The sequence below is a fragment of the Crocuta crocuta genome, unplaced genomic scaffold (genome assembly GCF_008692635.1).
Source record: "Crocuta crocuta isolate KB4526 unplaced genomic scaffold, BGI_CrCroc_1.0 scaffold893, whole genome shotgun sequence".
NCBI classification, from domain to species: Eukaryota; Metazoa; Chordata; class Mammalia; order Carnivora; family Hyaenidae; genus Crocuta; species Crocuta crocuta.
Genome location: NW_027527979.1, coordinates 40,545 through 48,540, shown reverse-complemented (window position 1 = coordinate 48,540; position 7,996 = coordinate 40,545).

Below are 7,996 nucleotides of genomic sequence, written 5' to 3'. Positions count from 1 at the left end.
TAAATAAAAAGAAAACAACCCTGCCACTGATTTCAACAGATTCAAAGGATGAAGAGGTCTAGTGTGGGACTGTGAAACTGGTGAAATTCAACACCTGGATTTAGCACACATATCCATCTTAGAAGTGAAGAATAATTTGAGGAGTAAAAACATATTTTTCTGGAATGATAGAATGTTATCAAAATAATCAGTGTTTGTTAGAATTAAACATAGGCAAGAAATCACAAAAAAAGAATACAATGAAAATTTACTGCATTGTTTTCATTTTCACTGTGAAGGGAGTGGCATTAATTTATTTTTAAAATCCTAACTAAGTACCAACTATGTCCCAGACACTGTGCACTGGGATCAATATATTATTATCTATTCTTGTCAACAAGAAATTTACAATTTATTTGGAGGACACAGATATGTAAATAAATATGCAACCAAGTATTACCAATATAATGATAAAGTATTAGTTTTAAATATTAATAAATGTGTATTCTTTCAAATTTAAAACATAATTGTTATAATATAACTCATATAAATGTTTTTAATACATGGTTTTCATATAGACAAATCTCAGTATGTTTTCAATTCATTTTATTGTTTATTGTAATTATTTCAGCTATATTTCCTTATAATGTCATACATCTACATTCATTTTGTAGTATGCAGAAATTATAATACTTTACTTTGATAAGGGACTATATACCATGTAATTTAAATGGAGATGGATTAGAAAAAAAGAAGTCAGAAAGATCCTGATCCTAATTATGCATAGAAGAGAGAACGGAGTTTGATTTTTCTCATGACACTGTTATCATAGGAAATAGCTTGTAAATGCAGTGAGACCCAGAAGATTTCTATGCCATTTAAGTTAAATCATAGAAGAAATTTTAAGTTAAAATTACTTCTTTGATAGTTGCAAACTTACTTCAATTTATATTTAAAAAATACTTTGTACATATTTTCTCACTCAACTTTCTTATTCCTCTATGTATATATTTCCTTATGGTTCCCATTCCCTCTCTCTCTACATCACAGTTTCTTACAAAAAAAGTACTCTAAAATCAGACTGATTTCCCTTTACAGACAATATTATATGATATTGAGAAAGCAGTGGTAATTTAGTATAACCAGATGATATTATTAAAAATAGCCCATGAGATTCTTTATTATAAGCTGATATAATGATGTTAAAGAGGAGGAAATAACAATTAGTTTGATTATGTGACCGTTTCATAATTTATTATACAATCATATTTATAGGCATTTTAAATAATGTGTATTTATTAGATAAAATCAAATCATCACCTAATAATTGGAGCCATGGAAAAGTGATAATCTTCAAAAATGGTACTTATCTAAAATATTTCCTGATTTTATTTCTGGAATTCTGATAGTCCATAAATATGGGTATTTGTTATGGGAACTTAAGACAACTTGAATTCTAAATATGATAATTTTTTAATATAAACTATTTCCATAGTATTGATCAAAGAGTTCTTTGATAACGGATTTTCACTAGTTTCTCTTATGTTGCAAAATACCTTACAAAATACATATGTCATAAAAATTTTCATCTCATATGTTTGCTTGGAGTTAAGTTTATTTATTAAATATTTATTTGCATTCATTTGTATATCGGTGTTTTCATTGTTAGTATAGATGACTGAAGATACATAAAGGTAAATGTATAAATAAATGCTACATATCTCCATGTATATTAATTAACTAAATAATTTCAGAGATAACTATCTAACTTTTTTAGTATTTCTAATGTAACTTTGATTGACCTATTGTCACTTTACTCTCAAAGATAAAGAATGAGGTGCTTTGATTCTTTTGACTGATTCTATTCTAGATTTTAAATCATAAGGATGTGTGTGTGTGTGTGTCTTGAAACAAAATGTTTTTTCCTTTCAGTGAAGCACTTGCCACTTGCACTTATTTACAAGAAAATTCTACCTGCTGTCAGCTGTATTGAGGTCATATTTATCCTATTAGACTATATGAGAAATTATTAAAATATCATAGAGTGTCACTGGTATCATGATTACCATTTCTTGTTAATGTAAGCACATTAGATATGTATTTAGTCTTCAGTTCCCCTAATGTGCATCTTGTCTCCATGTCACGAAGTCATAGCTGTCAGAGGGCATTACTACATTGGAAGTAAGATACACGACGCAGGATTTGCATCAATCTCAAGAAAGTGGATTATTTGGAGGAATTAGATACAACTATATGAACGAACATCCAATTCGTCCAGCTTTTCTTGGCCACATTAAGTTTCCAGGCTTATATTATGCATTTTCAATAAAATAGAAATTATTTCTTTTGTTCTTCCTTAAGTAGTTTATTATCAAGTTGGTTTCCATATAACACCCAGTGCTCATCCCAACAAGTGCCCTCCTCCATGCCCATCACCCCTCTTCCCCCTCCTCCACCTCCATCAGCCCTCAGTTTGTTCTCAGCATTCAAGAGCCTCTCATGGTTTGCATCCCTCCCTCTCCCCCACTATTTCCCCCCTTCTTCTCCTGCATCATCCTCCATTAACTTTCTCCTAATCCACCTTTATGTGCAAACATATGGTATTTGTCCTTCTCTGCCTGACATTTCGTTCAGCATAACACCCTCAAGGTCCATCCATGTTGCTACACATGGCCAGATTTCCTTCTTTCTCATTGCCATGTAGTATTCCATTGTGTAAATATACCACTTTTTCTTAATCCATTCGTCAGTTGATGGACACCTAGGTTCTTTCCATTTTTTGGCTGTTATTGAGAGTGCTGCTATGAACATTGGGGTACATGTGCTCCTATGCATCAGCACTCCTGTAACCCTTGGGTAAATTCCTAGCAGTGCTAATANTAGTTCATTTTTGCTCTTGATTCCCTTGCCTTTGGGGATGTGTCCAATAAGAAATTGCTACGGTTGAGGTCAAGGAGGTTTCTACCTGCTTTCTCTTCTAGGGTTTTGGTGGTTTCCTGTCTCACATTCAGGTCCTTTATCCATTTTGAGTTGATTTTTGTGCATGGTGTGAGAAAATGATCTAGTTTCATTCTTCTGCATGTTGCTGTCCAGTTCTCCCAGCACCATCTGTTAAAGAGGCTGTCTTTTTTCCATTGGATACTCTTTCCTGCTTTATCAAAGATAAATTGGCCATGCATTTGTAGGTCCAATTCAAAGTCGTTATCCACTTCTATTGGTCTATGTGTCTTTTTTTGTACCGAGATCATGCTGTCTTGATGATTACAGCTTTGTAGTAGAGGCTAAGGTCCGGGATGGTGATGCCTCTCATTTTGGTTTTCTTCTTCAATATTACTTTGGCTATTCAGGGTCTTCTGTGGTTTCATACAAATTTTAGGATTATTTGTTCTAGTTGTGAGAAGAATGCTTATTGAGTTTTGATTGGGATTGCATTGAATGTGTAGATTGTTTTGGGTTGTATGACATTTTAACAGTATTTATTCTTCCAACCTATAAGCATGGAATGTTTTTCCATTTCTTTGTGTCTTCTTCAATTACCTTCATAAGTTTTCTATAGTTTTCATCATACAGATCTCCGATAACTTTGTTTAGGTTTATTTCTAGGCACTTTAAGTGTTTTTTTGGGGGCGGGCAATTGTACATGGGATCAGTTTCTTAATTTCTCTTTTCGTTGCTTCATTATTGGTGTATAAACCTGCAACCAATTTCTGTAAGTTGATTTGTACCCTGCAACTTTGCTGAATTCCTTGATCAGATCTAGTAGGCTTCTGGTGGAGTCTGTCGGGTTTTCTATGCAGAGTATCATGTCCTCTGCGAAAAGTGGAAGTTTGACTTCTTTACCAATTCTGATGGCTTTCATTTCCTGTTGTTGTCTGATTACTGATGCTAGGACTTCCAGCACTATGTTAAACAACAGTGGTGAGAGTGGACATCCCTGTCGTGCTCCTGGTCTCAGGGGGAAAGCTCTCAGTTTTTCCCCATTGGTGATGTTGATGTTAGCTGAAGGCTTCTCATAGATGGCTTCTATGATGTTTAAATAAGTTCCTTCTATCCCAACTTTCTCGAGGGTCTTTATTAAGAAGGGATGCTGTATCTTGTCAAATGCTTTTTCTGCATCTACTGAGAGGATCATATCATTTTTATCCTTTCTTTGGTTAATGTGATGTATCACATTGATTGATTTGTGAATATTGAACCAGCCCTGTAACCCAGGAATGAATCCCACTTGATCATGTTGGATAATTCTTTTTATGTGCTGTTGGATTCAATTTGCTGGTATCTTGTTGAGGATTTTTGCATCCGTATTCATCAAGGATATCGGCTTGTCTATTTGAGTGCTCTCTGTTTTCTTTTTGAGAAGCCTGGATAGAGGTTTGTCAGTTTTGTTTATTTTTTCAAAAAACTAACTCTTGGTTTCATGGATCTGTTCAATTGTCTTATTTGGCTTCTATATTTTTTTATTTCTGCCCTAATTTCTATCCTTTCTCTTCTCCTACTGGGTTTGGGATGCTCCTGTTGCTCTCCCTCTAGTTCTTTAGGTGAGCTGTTAGATTTTGCACTTGCACTTTTTCTAATTTCTTGAAATAGGCCTGGAGTGCACTGTACTTTCCTCTTAGGACTGCCTTTGCCACATCCCATGGAGTTTGGATTGTTGTGTTTTCATTTTCATTTGTTTCTATATATTTTTTACTTTCTTCCCTAATTGCCTGACTGGCCCATTCATTCTTTAGTAGGGTGTTCTTTAACCTCCATGTTTTTGGAGGTTTCCCAGACTTTTTCCTGTGATTGATTTTAAGTTTCAGAGCATTGTGATCTGAAAGTGTGCATGGTATGATCTCAATTTTTTTTATATTTATTGAGCGCTGCTTTATGTCCCAGTATGGGATCTATCTTGGAGAATGTGCCATGCGGACTTGAGAAGAAAGTGAATTCCCTGGCCTCAGGATATAGAGTTCTAAATATATCTGTCAGATCCATCTGGTCCAGTGTGTCATTCAAGTACATTGTTTCTTTAGTGATTTTCTGTCTAGTTGATGTATCTATTGCTGTAATTGGAGTATTAAAGTCCCCTGCTATTAGCACATCCTTATCCAAAAGACTGTTTCTGTTTGTGATTAATTGTTTTATATATTTAGGTGCTCCCGTATTCGATGTGTAGACATTTATAATTGTTAGCTCTTCTTGATAGATAGACCTTGTAATTATTATGTAATGTCCTTCTTCATCCCTTATTACTGTCTTTACTTTAAAGTCCAAATTGTTTGATATAAGTACAGCTACTACAGCTTTCTTTTGACTTCCATTAGCATTGTAAATATTTCTCCATCCCCCTACTTTCAATCTGAAGGTGTCCTCCACTCCAAACTGAGTTTCCTGTAGACAGCAAATAGATGGATTTTGTGTTTTATTTATCCATTCTGCTACCCTATGTCTTTTGATTGGAGCATTCAGCCCTTTTATATTCAGTGTTATTTTTGAAAGATATGGGTTTAGAGACATCCTGTCTTTTGTGGGGTTCATGCTTGTTGGGGTATCTCTGGCATCTTTTGTTCCTTTCAACATTTCCCTCACAGAGTCCCCCTCAGGATTTCTTGTAAGACTGATTTACTGGTGACAAATTCTTTCAAATTTTGTTTATTTGAAAAGATTTTTATCTCTCCTTCTATTCTGAATGACAGGCTTGCTTGACAGAGGATTCTTGGCCTCATATTTTTTTTGCTCATCACATTGAAGATTTCCTGCCACACCTTTCTGTCCTGCCACGTTTCAGTAGATAGGTCTGTCACAAGTCTGATAGGTTTCCTTTGTATGTTAGGGCCCTTTTATCTCTAGCTGCTTTCAAAATTCCTTCTTGGTCTTTATATTTTGCCAGTTTCACTATGATATGTTGTGTAGAAGATTGATTCAAGTTACATCTGATGGAAGTTCTCTGCGCCTCTTGAATTTTAACATCTACTTCCCTCCCCAGGTTGGGGAAGTTCTCTGTTATAATTTGTTCCAGGACTCCTTCAGCACCTTTCCCTCTCTCTTCCTCTTTTGGAATTCCTATGATGTGGATATTATACCGTTTGATTGTATTCCTGAGCTCTGGAACTCCCCTTTCGTGTTCCTGGATCAGTTTATCTGTCTTTTTCTAGCTTCCTCTTTTTCTATAAGTGTGTGTTCTAAATCACTTATACTCTTTTCTGCCTCTTCAATCCGTGCATTGGATTCCTCCATTTTATTTTGCATCTCATTTTTAGCATTTTTTTTAATTCATCACAACTATTTTTAAGCTCCATAGTCTTTGTAATAATAGTTTCTCTGATGTCTTCCATGCTTTTTTTAAGCTCAGCAATTAATTTTATGACTATTGTTCTAAAGTTGTGTTCAGTTATGTTGCTTATATCTGTTTTGAACAGTTCTTTAGCTTTCATTTCCTCCTGGAATTCCTTTGGAGGAGAATTCTTCCATTTTGTCATTTTGGTTAGCTTTCTATCTCTTGTTAATTTTAACAGCTTGTTATGTACTCTGCCCCTGAGGGTGCTGCTGTTTTAAAGAGGGCTCTTTGACTGTCCAGTGCCTGTCCATTCAGGAAGTGTTCTTTAAATGATGTCTCTTAGTTTCTCTTGTTGAGACTTCGGTTATTTTGTTTCCCTACTCGTATTGGTGTTTTGGACTCTCCACCATGTATACTTTGGCTTGTTTCTTGAGGTAGCCCTGGAAAAGAAAACAGACAGACAACCACATAGGGAACAAAGGTAATCAAACTCCCAGACAAAGCCAATAAGCAAACAAACTGAAAGGGAAAAAGAAAAAGAAAAATAGGGAGGGACAAAAAACAAAACAATACAAAAAAGAAAAAAAAGAGGAAGGAGGGAAGACAAATAATAAAAATTTTAAAAATATATTAAAAAAATTGAGAAAAGATAAAAAGAAAAGAAAAAAGTAAAAACCCAGAACACAAAGGACAGTCTACAGGCGTAAAACTGGAATTCCCAGCTACAAATAAAGAGCCAGGTGTATGCAGTGCTGATGAAAGAGCATATACAAAGAGAGAAATGACAGGGTGGAGAGGAAGCGAAATTGGAAATGAAATGACCAGGCAGAGAGACTAAGAGGCTTGATTCAGAGGGAGAAATCGTAGAATATATTTAGACGTGATGAGGAAGGATGGAAGATGTTACTCAGAGAAACTATATAGTCTGATTACTCCAGAGAGAGAGAAAAAGGTAGTGGTGGAGGTGTAGAGTGTACATCTAGAGAATTGTTTAAATGTGACTGTTTATGCCAACCAGTGTCCAGTGTGCCCGGACCAGCAGAGTGGAGGGTTACGCATGAGGAAAGGGAGACTATATCTGAATAGAAAGAATTATCTAGGATTAATCATGGCAGTGCATCCATGTTGGTCTTATCTCAGGCTCAGGTAAACAAACAAACAAACAAACAATTAAACAAACAAACAAAAAACAGCTCTTTTGCAGGGAAGGGCGTGGTTTGGTGTAGGCAGGTCTAGCCTACAGAGTGTCCCCCTGGCCACTCCTTGAGTTCCCCACCTTGGTGGTTGTGGGGAGAAAAGTGGTGTCGCCGCAGTCCATTCTCAACCAAGCATTGCAAATCACTCCTTTGGGTCTGATCTCCCTGTGCTGAGGACATGGCCAGTGTGGGCTGAGTTCTATGCCCCATGCCCCGCCTGATTTCTAGGTCCGAGTCCACGAGCTTTCTTTATACTGCTGGAAACAGAGTCCCGCAGGTCACTGACTCCCTGCTGCAGGGGGTTGAGTGGGGGAGGGGAAGTGTTGCAGCCACAGATCCACCGTGGTCCAATGGAGGTACAACCTGGGATCCGCTGCCTCCGTGCTGGCAGGGTCAGGTCCAGGAAACTAGTCCCGCCCTTCTGTGTTCCCCAGGATCAATCCAGTGGGATGTAGCCTCAGGACCACAGCATCCACACCGGTGCCAGGAATGGTGCCAGGAGCGCAGCAGAGCAGTTTTTCCTGTCTCCCTCTGGGACCCGGTGACACCTAGTTCCAAGTCA